This window comes from Capra hircus, chromosome 10, assembly GCF_001704415.2.
Source record: "Capra hircus breed San Clemente chromosome 10, ASM170441v1, whole genome shotgun sequence".
Taxonomy (NCBI): Eukaryota; Metazoa; Chordata; class Mammalia; order Artiodactyla; family Bovidae; genus Capra; species Capra hircus.
Genome location: NC_030817.1, coordinates 13,238,112 through 13,251,426, shown reverse-complemented (window position 1 = coordinate 13,251,426; position 13,315 = coordinate 13,238,112). Strand labels below are relative to the sequence as shown.

The window sequence follows — 13,315 nt, the reverse complement described above, 5'->3', positions numbered from 1 at the left end:
GCCCCCTGCCCCAGCCCTGGTTTCCCTGGTAATTGATGAGCCAGCCTGGTGTCAATTCCCCAGACTCCTCCGCCCCTGAATAGAGAAGGTGGAGGCCGTGTCCCACCTGCTGTCTGCCGTGCACAGTGGGATGTTGCTCCAGGACCTTTTTCTGCAGATGTGTAAGACCCTCTGGCCAATAAAGTGGTGTTTCTGTAGCTGTCTCTGGGCTCTGTCTTTGGTCAGGAAGCTGGGCAGCTACAAGGCTTGCAGTCCAGTACCCTAGTTATGCCACCTCTCATTCTCAGGTTGATATGAGGCTCCAAGAGGGCGGCCATCCACCACAGGTAGACTTGGAACGTTCTGGGTTACCTGTTGTCCGGGTGAATTATTGCCCTCTTTTACTCTCAAAAGTAGTGTTGTGTCTTGGTTTGGCTATTTGTCATATGAGGATTAAATTCTTTGTGTAGAATACTGAGAACAAAATGTGTCCCACGAAAGGCCTTCCATCAAGTTTAGCTGTTGCTGTGTCTAGTACTGCTACTCTTACCATCATCCTTGTCGTCCTGGCCCGTGGTCATTCTGAGTCTGGGAGGCTTTGAGCTAGTCGGTTCATTCAGGTTCTGCAAATGCAGCATCGTGGGAGTCACCATTCCCCATTTTCACAAGCATATTAGGCATTGCCCATGGGTCACAGCCCGGCAATCTTTCCCATTTTGTGCCCTAGGCAGCCTCTCTTAATTGATCAAGCTTGACATGTGAAATTAAAATTATTTGCCATACCTAGTTTCGTTGAATCTAAGATCCCAATGTAAGGTAACTGAATTTAAGCTGAACTTGTGGGTTACTCCATTTATATTGAAGCTTATTTGATTCCTAATAGTGATAATGAACTTTGAGTACCTTTAGGCACCCTATATTCCTTTCCTGAAATATTCCTCTCTGCCTATTTCTCTATTATTTTTACCTCTAAAAGATTTTTAATTCGTAATAGTTCTCTATTACCTGCCTGCAATTTAATATTTCATTGTAAAAGACTATTGAAATGCATAGAAATGGACAAAATATAAATAAGGAGGAGTGAGATGTGATAGGAATTATAGTTGATACCTAAGATCCAAGACTTAGAAAAGCTTTCTTTAAATGTGATTTGTGTGACTGGTAGTGAAATTCATGTCAGGTTGGTTTTATGTGGCATAAGGGACATCTAGTGGTTATGTGGTTCTCTGCAGATGACAGGTGTAAATCCTGGGACTAAGGGCCATCTCCTTGAAAGGGTGCCCTCCAAAGGAGGTTGGCCTCATATTTTCCACAACTCTTTATTTTGATGTTAACAAAGGGTACAGACACCTGTTTAGAAAAAAAAATCCACTTGAGTTCTAGCATTTCTGTCTATATTACTGTTAGTTTGAATTCAACTCTTATTTGCCCATTTGCACAAGGTTAGAAATGGTTCTGTTATCAGGCACCTGCCAACCTGGCATATTCTTCTTATACTCTCCTTACCCCTTCTGCTGATTGCAGAGGGGCTCCTCTGGACCACTTTGAAAGGCCATCTGATTAGAGCCTTTATTAGACTGGTAGCAGAGCTGCTTAGCAGGCCAGGCAAGAAACAGGTGATAATTGCTTCTGACAGCAGAACCCCTTTTTAGAAAGGTGGGGGACCATCAGGAAGCCATGCCTCTCTTATATAAAGCCCATATGTAATTTATACAGATGAATGGGCTTCACGTTGTAAGAGAATGAACTGCAAAGCCCCTGTGTGAGCGGGCCATCTTGGTCCTCCTGGAGCTTGTGTGTTGGTCAGCGCCCCTTGGAATTGTCTGTCACTGTCCGTGGTTCTGAACCCACTGCTTCGATTTTTCTGGGCTACATGGAATTCGTGGCTTTCCTGATATGCTGCTATTGTTGCCAGCCACCTATGTTAGACTTCTTCAAGGTTCTGTTTCATTGAGTCCTTTATCGTAGTTCTGCCTTTGGGCCTTTCATAAAATCTTTCTTCAAAAGCTATTTGGCATTCCTCCTGGAATCTATATTTTTGCAGGATAGTTGGTAGCAGCCAGAAGTTGCTAGCTGTGGTCAAAGGCTTCACTGTTGGGGATTCATTCTTGTTCCTTTTTTTTTTTTTTTCTGTCTCTGAGTGCAGGGGATAAGGGCTCTGAGGTATTGTTTCAAAATCTGTTTTCTCTGACAGTCCAGTCTACATGGTTGTAAAGAGGTGAGCAGTCATCTCTTAGCAGGCTGCAGAGTGAGAGGCAGTTCTGGTGCTGAGCCTCGTCAGGCAATCTCCTGGAGCATCTTGCTAGAATTTGCAATTGGGCTTTTTGCTGCTGCTTCTCTTAATGTTCTGCCAAGACACACAAACTAATGACAGCTGCCATTCGAGGGAGCAGAAGTTTCCATATTTATAGCTTAAAATATAAGCACATTTCCTAAGCATACACAATAGGGAAAGCAACTAACTATTCAATGGTTCCACCAGATGCTTTTAACTGTGTGATACTTCAGTTTTCTATATTCTTGTCTCCTCACTTACTGTCAAGCAGAATGAATGTAGAGGCTTCTTTTTGCCTTAAAGTCCTCTTTGACTTAGAGGCATCAGGATATAGACTGATTTTCCTTGCCCTTCTTTCTCTCCATTCTTCCCCATTCTCCTAAAATATATATACTGACTTTGTGCCAGGCACTGGAACAGACCTTGGGAAACACAGGAAAAACACTAAGTCTTCCACTTGAGAAACTCCCAGTCTCCTGGAGATAGACAGACAGTTACAGCACAGCATGATAAATTCTGTAATAGCAGATTATGGAACTATGGGAACAGGGGAAAGGGAATCAACTGTGGGTGGAAGTGGAATGGGCGAGAATGTCGGGAAAGGCTTCTGAAGTAGGTGATACTCGAACTGTGCCTCTCATGTGAGCAGTAGTTATTCAGATAGAGAATCTAGGTGAGGCTTATGCCAGAGATGGTTTATTGGAAGAACCGCAGAACTTTGGCAAGGTTGGTGATGATGAAGATGGATTAGATCAGGAAGACTTTTATGTAATGCTTAGAAGTCTGCATTTGATTCTGAAGTTGGTACAGAACCATTGAAGAGTTTCAAGCAGGAAAGGACATTTTATCCCCAGAGAAAACAGTAAGATGATCAGAGTCATTTCTATTCCTTGGAATAAAAATAACAGTAGATTCTTAGTGATTCAGGAAGGCACATTTTAAATTTTGTCACCTTTCTAATCAAACTGCTAAAGGCTTCCTTTCTACTCTAATGGTTCCTTTTCCTCCAACTGCATAACGATTGTATTTTTAGAGCTTTCCATAATGAAGTACCACCTACTTAGCTGATCTTAGTTCCCCTCTTTGTGACATGTAACTTTCACTGTCAAGTTGGTGCCCTCGTCAAATATTCTAAGACAGAAAGAAACATAGGCATTCATGGGGATAGATCTGCGTAGTACTTAAGAAAATATCAGAACAAGAATTAAGAGTGTATTAAATTTGTTGAGCCTCAACTGTGTGCCAGACACTGGGGATCCTTTAGTTGCCCAATCAGAAATGCACAGCCTGTTTATAATGTCATTCCTAAAAAGCAGGGGGAAGAGAAACACAGTCTGGGCCAAGTTTCTGATTACAGAGCTACGCACACTCATTAACTGGAGTGACAGGTAACTCATATAAAGCATCCTCCAAGATTTCCAAGCCTTTCATATCAGATTGTATTTCATGTTACCTTTGTCTTCCATGGTCTAGAGATAGTCATTTAACATATTTACATGAATTTTTTTTTTGTTTCCAATATTCTCAATTTGCATTAGTCAAAATGTTAGTCGCTCAGTCATGTCCAACTCTTTGCGACCCCATGGATTGTAGGCCACAGGCTCCTCTGTCCCTGGGATTTTCCAGGCAAGAATAATGACGCGGATTGCCGTTCCCTTCTCTAGGGGATCTTCCGAACCCAGGAACTGAACCCAGGTCTCCCGTATTGCAGGCAGATTCTTTACCATCTGAGCCACCAGGGAAGCTTACTTTAAGCTGGCTTAATCTTCATTTACGTTATGTTGGCTTTCATGCTAGAAAGTGACCAGAGTATAGGTGGGTTCACCTCAAGTTTCAGCTCTTTGACTGGTGATAACTTCATAGAGCACTGCCTTGAATTCTGAGGCTTCATTTGGGTTCAATGAGAAAGGGAGTAGAATAGAATTAGATCAGTTAGCAATGCCATCTTCCAGAAAGGAAGAAGAGAAACGTATATTTGCTAACATGGCACTAAGAGATGGGAGAGTTTTCTGTCCAGTTGTGGCTTAAAGGGTCACCTGGAAAACTTTCTTAAATTTATCTACAAACCTTTTCACTATTCACTGATAAGGCCTATCTTGGAGAACTATGGCCCATATATGGACATTCACATCTTATTTCTTTGCCTGGTTCTGGTTATGCCAAGTATATGGTCTGTCTATGCCATGTTCTTGGTTCATTAATTTAGTAAAATCTTAGAAGGCTCTGGAAGAATGATAAAGCCTGAATTGGTACATCTTACCTCTTGTGATAGACTGGACTTTTATGGTATAAATACCCCACAGATTTGGTTGGCTGGAAAACTTATCTGTGGAACACATAGGCACATGTGCCTAATTAACCTTTTAGCTGAATAAAAGTCCTAAGACTTCCTGGTGGTCCAGTGGTTAAGAATCTGCCTGTCAATGCAGGGGACACAGGTTTGATCCCTAGTCTGGGATGCTTCCACATGCCACGGGGCAACCAAGCCTGCGCATTGCAACTATTGGAATCTGCATGTTGTAGAGCCTAAGAAAGTTCTCTTTCCTGAAGAATAAAATTGAGAGATTGGAAGTCTTAAACTTAGTGTTTCTGTCTGTAGTTAACCACAGACTTACATGGTCATTGCTTGCTCTTAATGAATCCGTCAAGGGAATAAATGCTTGCCTAAGTCTTCAGGCTAAGTGGTGATGACTTGCGTCATTCATGCGGCTCTGGAGCTGGCGCCCATGGCTCTGGGTTTATAAGGTCAGACTAACTGGCTTCTGCGCAGTGCTTGCTCATGTGTTCCTCTCTCTGCATCGAGCTTTATTTTTTTCAAATGAGGAAGGATCTGAGGACTTTGCTGATTCAATTTAAGTACTGAAGTTTTTCTGGATTCTTCCTATGACTCCAGCTTGCTTTCTGTCCCTTTTATTTTTTCCTGTCAGTCTCTTGCAAATGGAACCTTCACTTCAGTTGCTCAGTCGTGTCCAACTCTTTGCGACCCCATGGACTGCAGCACGCCAGGCCTCCCTGTCCATCACCAACTCCCGGAGTTTACTCAAACTCATGTCCATTGAGTTGGTAATGCCATCCAGCCATTTCATCCTCTGTCATCCCCTTCTTCCCCTGTGTTCAATCTTTCCCAGCATCAGGGTCTTTTCAAATGAGTCAGTTCTTTGTATCAGGTGTCCAAAGTATTGGAGTTTCAGCTTCAGCATCAGTCCTTCCAGTGAATATTCAGGATTGATACTCTTTAGGATCTGGTTGGATCTCCTTGCAGTCCAAGGGACTCTCAAGAGTCTTCTCCAACACCACAGTTCAAAAGCATCCATTCTCTGGTGCTCAGCTTGGAACCATCTACCAGGGATTGTAAACTGGTAGTCTTTGAGATCCAGCTTTCAGATATGTATTGTTTGACCCACAGATTATTGGGTCACCAAGCCTTTCTAAATTTTATTTTTTTAAATTCATCTCTAATGGAGTATAGTTGCTTTACATGTTGTGTTAGTTTCTACTGTACTAACACAATGAATGAATGAATGAATGAATGAATGAATGAGCCATGCTGCTGCTGCTGAGTCGCTTCAGTCGTGTCCGACTCTGTGCGACCTGAGACGGCAGCCCACCAGGCTCCCCCGTCCCTGGGATTCTCCAGGCAAGAACAGTGGAGTGGGTTGCCATTTCCTTCTCCAATGCATGAAAGTGAAAAGTGAAAGTGAAGTCGCTCAGTCATGTCTGACTCTTTGCGACTCCATGGACTGCAGCCTACCAGGCTCCTCCATCCATGGGATTTTCCAGGCAAGAGAACTGGAGTGGGGTGCCATCGCCTTCTCCGTGAATCAGCCATACATATACATATATTTCCTCCCTTTTGGATTTTCTTCCCATTCAGGTCACCGCAGTGCATTAAGGAGAGTTTCCTGTGATAGACAGTATGTTTGCCCAACTTTAAAAAAAATTTTTTTTAAATGTATTTAATTTTTAATTGAAGGATAATTACTTTACAGAATTTTGTTGTTTTCTGTCAAACCTCAAGTTAGTTAATTGCCAGTATTTCTCCTACAGGTTTCAACTTTCTCTGGAGTCTTTTCGGCCTTTACTTTGAGCCTCAGGACTCTCATATTTCTTGGCTCTTGCCTTGTGATTCTGAAACTCCATTCCCATTTTCTATTTCTGGGGCTTGGTTTTTATCTTTGGCAGACCCTGAGCGCTGTGAGCAGAATAGCAACCTTGGAAATGATGTCTGTAGTATGCAGCGGTGGGGGCTCAGGGCCCCAGCCTGGGTGTCAGCTGTAACTCAGCAGGCAAGTGAGTCTGCTGACCCCTGTTAGCCAGACCAGAGGTGCAGATGTGGCCTCAGCCATGCCAAATATCAGCTTCTCTGGCTTTGGAAGCTAAGAGGACCATCTGCTGCCCCATTTGTTCTAGAAGTTCACTGTTGGAATTTGGTCAGTGGTACACTGCGGCAGAAAATGATGTTAAGGATCATGAATCCTAAATCTGTAGAAGGGCCTGGTATGTGCAAAAGACAAAGAATAGATAACCACTAGGTGTTTTCATATCTTATAAATGCCACACTAGGCAACTATTTAATTTTGTTTTTTTTTTCCTAATTTGGCTGCATCAGGTTTTAGCTGTACGTGGACTCTCTGCACATTAGCTTTAGTACTTGCAGCCCAGGGGCTTCATTGTCCCAAGGCTTGTGGAATCTTACTTCCTTAACTGGAGATCTGCATTGTAAGCAGATTCTTAACCCCTGGGCCACCAGGGAAGTCCCGATTTTGTTCGTTAGACTCTTGAGTGGACATGTGGCTTAGAACTTACCCTCACAGGGACTCTTCCCAGTCCTTTTTGTTTTTAAGTAATGTATTTATTTTAATTGGAGGCTAATTACTTTACAATATTGTAGTGGAATCTTCCCTTTCCAATGATTCCATGTCAGGCTATCCTCTCTGTTGATCCAGTTATGGCTTCTCACAGAAAATAACAAAATGAAGAGAAGCACCAGAAACTGCTAAAGCACTTTGTAGCTATGACATATATTACCTCACATACCTCTTACAGCCCTGTGAAAGGAGATACGTTACCTGTAAGTCTTCGACGTGAAGAACGTTAACCATTGTCCAAGGTCACACAGCCGGCAGGGGTGGAGCTGGACTCACACTGTACTTACTGAAGCGGGAAGTCCGTGACGTTGACCTCTACCTTGCGCTGCCACCTGAGTCCAACATCAGATTTAATGAAGATATGAGCATTTATTAAGCACCTCTACAACTAGGTGCTGGTTCAGATTTTTAAAGCTGTAATGCATATATTTAGCTGATAAGATATTTGAGGTTTACTTAAAACAGTAAGACCCGTGCTTACTGAAAGGTAACAAGGTTGGATGTTTTGAGTGACAGATGAGTTGAGTAGACACTCCCTAGGAAAGAAAATCACCACCGACCAGAGTCATTAGTTGCCTGAAGGGTGGAAAGGGAAGTAATAGAGAAAAAGTAGGGTATGTGATTCTGTGACTGCCCCAGACGCAAGGTGCTTTCCCAGGGCTTCTTATTTATTTACGCAGAGTAGAAATGTCACACAATAACAAGATTACCCCCTGGTTTATCTAGAAACTGCACAATCCTGAAAGCTGAAGAGAAAAAGCTCATTTCGTTATTATCTATTGTCAAAGGATTATGTTGGTGTAGGGAATAAATCTTTGTCTGTTTCTGGTCATATGTAAACTGCTCTGCACACAGGTATAAAGTCAAAAGGCTTTACTGGGATTTGTTGTCAACACTGTTCCACCCCAAGGCCCCTGACACTGGCTTTTTACCACTCTGTTTAGTCGGGCCCACATACTCCAGAGGATGTCCCCCAGAGTCCTGACTTCAGACACCCTCCACTGACCTGGGTCAGAACAGTGGCGCTCTGTCACCAAGTCACGGGCCTGTGAGTCACAGTCCTATAAGACGGTCTGGTATGTTTTTTTAAAATTGAGATTGCCCTATATGTAGACACGTAGAGGATTACAGGTACTTCAAAAACAAGAGAAAAGAAAGGCCATGTGGTAAATCTGCTCTTCCTGGACAGAAGAAATGGAACCGCAAGGCCATCTGGGCACTGCAGGGCACAAACCCACACTCCCAGATTCTTTCTGGGTCCCTTGCTGGAGAGCCCAGGGATGTGGCGTTTACCGCAGAATATGTGGACGTGTATTCCCAGAAAGCTGAAAACAGCGTCCAGAGTGTCCTGGGATGAGATGGAATAGGGAGGAAAATACTCCCACGCGTTCTTGATAGGTGGGGACTCTTTTTATTGTATTGTTCTTGCTATCATAGCTTGTCTTACTCCTGGTATTGTTCCTGTGTTTCTCTGTATCAAAGACTGGGGAGACATACAAGAGGTGTTGTCCTCAGTTCAGTTCAGTCCCTCAGTCGTGTCTGACTCTTTGCAACTGCATGAGCCACAGCACGCCAGGCCTCCCTGTCCATCACCAACTGCCGAAGCCTACCCAAACCCATGTCTGTTGAGTTGGTGATGCCATCCAGCCATCTCATCCTCTGTCGTCCCCTTCTCCTTCTGCCCTCAATCCCTCGCAGCATCAGGGTCTTTTGAAATGAGTCAGTTGTTCTCAGAGAGTGTTTTAACCCTGATCTTCTGTCCACAACTGTTTTACTGTCTGACCTTCTAAGTACTCCCATGAACTGCTACCCCTTAGATTCATACTCCTGGGCTTGCCGTGTTCCTTGAGCACCACGGAAGAGTTTAAAAAGCACAGCATGTAGATTAGAATAACCTCTCCTGGGGCTTCCCAGGTGGTCCAGTGATTTTGAATCTGTGTGCCAGTGCAGGGGACATGGGTTCGATCCTTGGTTCAGGAAGATGCCACATGCCGCGGAGCAGCTAAGCCCGTGCACCACAACTGCTGAAGCCTGTGCACCCAGAGCCCATGCTCCACAGCAAGAGAAGCCACCGCAATGAGACGCACGCCCCCTGCAACTAGAGGGTAGCCCCCACTCGCCACAACTAGAGAAAGCCCGCACGTAGCAACGAAGACCCGGCACAGCCAAAAATAAACAAATATCAAAAGAAGAGCAGTTTCTTTTCCAGTCAAGGCCAATGGTCTCAGCAGTCAGGCAGACAGCTCCGTCATAGGTAGGCAATGAAAGGCTTCCAAGCTTATCAAATGTTGGGTATGAGCAAGAACCAGAGTAGTCAGAGAGGGCCTTGAGTGGGTTTGGGGGTAGATCCTGGTGCAGAATCATCATTTAGAGGTTGGAGGGGAGAGGAAGGCACTGTAGGCTGGGAAACCTACATGATGAGCAAGTATGCAGAAACCCTGACACCAGAGTTCGCACAGAGGCCTCCAGGTGCCTCCAAGTGGGGAAGGGAAGGGAAGGGTAGGGATCCATTAGAGAGGGCAGCCCAGATAGGAAGGGGTTAATAAGGCTGGATGCAGCTGGGTGTGTTTTTTTGTGCCTGATTTAAGGAGTTTCTACTTTATGGGTAAGCCTGCACTACTACAGAGCTTAGAAATGGCCACCCCCGGAACATGACCTTGCCCCAGTGCAGTCAGAGAGATCTGGGTTCAAGTCCTGGTTATGCCCTTAAGGGACTGTGATGTTAGACAAGTGCCGATCCTCTCTGAACCTCATTTCTGCAAAATGAGGCTAATGTTACCTGTTTCACTTCCTTAGTGTGGAAGATGCACATTAGCATTTTTAAAGTGTCTGGCACATAATAGCCTCTTGGTAGGTGGTGACTGTTTTTACTGTATTGCTCCTGCTATCACAGCTTGCCTTACTCCTGGTATTGTTCCTGTGTGCCTCTGTATCAAAGATTAGGGAGACATACAAGAGGTGTTGTTCTGAGACAGTGTCTTAGCCCTGAGATTCTGTATACAACTGTTATACTATCTGACCTTCTAAGCATGAGCTGCAAGTCCAGTTCAGTTGAGTTTAGTTCGGTCACTCAGTCATGTCCAACTCTTTGTGACCCCATGGACTGCAGCATGCCAGGCTTCCCTGTCCATCACCAACTCACGGAGCCTGCTCAGACTCATGTCCATTGAGTCGGTGATGCCATCCAACCACCTCATCTTCTGTTGTCTCCTTCTCCTACTGACCTCGGTCTTTACTAACATCAAGATCTTTTCCAGTAAATCAGTTCTTCTCATCAGATGGCCAAAGTATTGGAGCTTCAGCTTCAGCTTCAGTCCTTCCAGTAAATATTCAGGACTGATTTCCCTTAGGTTTACTGGTTGGATCTCCTTGCAGTCCAAGGGACTCTGAAAAGTCTTCTCCAACACCACAGTTCAAAAGCATCAATTCTTCGGTGCTCAGCTTTCTTTATAGTCCAACTCTCACATCCATACATGACCACCCGAAAAACCATAACTTTGAACAGATGGACCTTTGTTGGCAAAGTAATGTCTCAGCTTTTTAATACGGTGTCTAGTGTAGTCTTAGCTTTTCTTCCAAGGAGTGAGTGTCTTAATTTCATGGCTGCAGTCACCATCTACAGTGATTTTGGAGCCCCCCAAAATAAAGTCTCTCAATGTTTCTGTTGTTTCCCCATCTATTTGCCATGGAGTGATCGGACCGGATGCCATGATCTTACTTTTCTAAATACTGAGTTTTAAGCCAGCTTCTTCACTCTCCTCTTTCACTTGCATCAAGAGGCTCTTTAGGTCCTCCTCACTTTCTGCCATAAGTGTAGTGTCATCTGCATATCTGAAGTTACTGATATTTTTCCTGGTAATCTTGATTCCAGCTTGTGTTTCATCCAGCCCAGAATTTTGCATGATACACACTACATAAAAGTTAAATAAGCAGGGTGACAGTATACAGCCTTGACAAACTTCTTTCCCAGTTTGGAACCAGCCTGTTGTTCCATGTCTGGTTCTAACTGTTGCTTCTTGACCTGCATGCATGTTTCTCAGGAGGCAGGTGAGGTGGTCTGGCATTTCCATCTCTTTAAGAATTTTCCACATATTGTTGTGATCCACACAAAGGCTTTGAAATAGTCAATGAAGCAAAAATAGATGTTTTTCTGGAATTCTCTTGCTTTTTCTATGGTCCAAGGAATGTTGGCAATTTGATCTCTGGTTCCTCTGCCTTTTATAAATCCAGCTTGACCATCTGGAAATTCTTAGTTCACGTACTGTTGAAGCCTCACTTGAAGAACTTTGAGCATTACTTCACTAGCCTGTGAGATGAATGCAGGTGTGTGGTAGTTTGAGCATTCTTTGGCATTGCCTTTTCTTTGGAATTGGAATGAAAACTGACTTTTTGCAGTCTTGTAGCCACTGCTGAGCTTTCCAAATTGGCTGGCATATTGAATGCAGCACTTTCACAGCATCATCTTTTAGGATTTCAAATAGTTCAACTGGAATTCCATCACATGCACTAGCTTTGTTCGTAGTGATGCTTCCTAAGGCCCACTTGATTTTGCATTCCAGGATGTCTGGCTCTAGGTGAGTGATCACACCATTGTGGTTATGTGGGTCATGAAGATCTTTTTTGTATAGTTCTTCTGTGTGTTCTTGCCACCTCTTCTCAATATCTTCTGCTTCTGATAGGTCCATACCATTTCTGTACTTTATTGTGCCCATCTTTGCATGAAATGTTCCCTTGGTATCTCTAATTTTCTTGAAGAGATCTCTAGTCTTTCTCATCCTATTGTTTTCCTCTATTTCTTTGCATTGATCACTGAGGAGGGCTTTCTTATCTCTCCCTGCTGTTCTTCGGAACTCTGCATTCAAATGGGTGTATCTTTCCTTTTCTCCTTTGCTTTTCACTTCTCTTCTTTTCACAGCTATTTGTCAGGTCTCCTCAGACAACCATTTTGCTTTTTGCATTTTTATTCCCCTTGGGGATGGTTTTGATTACTGCCTCTTGTACAATATCACGAACCTCCATCCATAGTTCCTCAGGCACTCTGTCTATCAGATCTAGTCTCTTAAATCTATTTCTCACCTCCACTGTATAATCATAAGGAATTTGATTTAGGTCATACCTGAATGATCTAGTGGTTTTCCCTATTTTCCTCAAGTTAACTCTGAATTTGGCAATAAGGAGTTCATGATCTGAACCACAGTCAGCTCCCAGTCTTGGTTTTGCCGACTGTATAGAGCTTCTCCATCTTTGGCTGCAAAGAACATAATCAATCTAATTTTGGTGTTGACCATCTGGTGATGTCCATATGTAGAGTAGTCTCTTGTGTTGTTGGAAGGAGGTGTTTACTATGACCAGTGTGTTCTCTTCGCAAAACTCTGTTAGTCTTTGTCCTGCTTTATTTTGTACTCAAAGGCTAAACTTGCCCGTTACTCCTTTTGACTTCTTTCTTTTGCATTCCAGTCCTGTATGATGAAAAAGACATCTTTTTGATGTTAGTTCTAGAGGGTCTGATAGATCATCATAGAACCGTTCAACTTCAGCTTCTTTGACATTAGTGGTTCTGGCACAGACTTGGATTACGGTGATGTTGAATGGTTTGCCTTGGAAATGAATAGAGATCATTCTGTCATTTTTGAGATTGCCCCCAAGTACTGCATTTTGGACTCTTTTGTTGGCTATAATGGCTACTCCATTTTTTCTATAGGATTATTGCCCACAGTAGCAGATATAATGGTCATCTGAAATAAATTCACCCTTTCCAGCCCATTTTAATTCATTGATTTCTGAAATGTCAATGTTCACTCTTGCCATCTCCTATTTGACTACTTCTCATTTACCTTGATTCATAGACCTAACATTCCATCTTCTATGTAATACTGTTCTTTACAACATTGGACTTTACTTTCATTATCAGTCACACCCACAACTGGGCGTTGTTTTTGCTTTGGCTTTGTCTCTTCGTTCTTTCTGGAGTTATTTCTCCACTGATCTCCTGTAGCATATTGGGCACCTACTGACCGGGGGAGTTCCTCTTTCAATATCCTGTCTTTTTGCCTTTTCATATTGTTCATGGGGTTCTAAAGGGAAGAATACTGAAGTGGTTTGCCAATCCCTTCTCCAGGGGCCAATGTTTTGTCAGAACTCTCCACCATGACCCATCTATCTTGGGTGGCCCCACATGGCATGGCTCATAGTT

The 13,315-nt window shown here is 43.4% G+C and overlaps 1 protein-coding gene across 8 annotated transcripts in view; it reads left to right on the top strand.

Annotated features, from left to right (window-relative positions):
- NRXN3 (neurexin 3) overlaps nucleotides 1-13,315 on the top strand; it is a 1,815,686-nt gene that overhangs the window by 550,055 nt on the left and 1,252,316 nt on the right. The gene's annotated exons all lie outside the window — the stretch shown is intronic.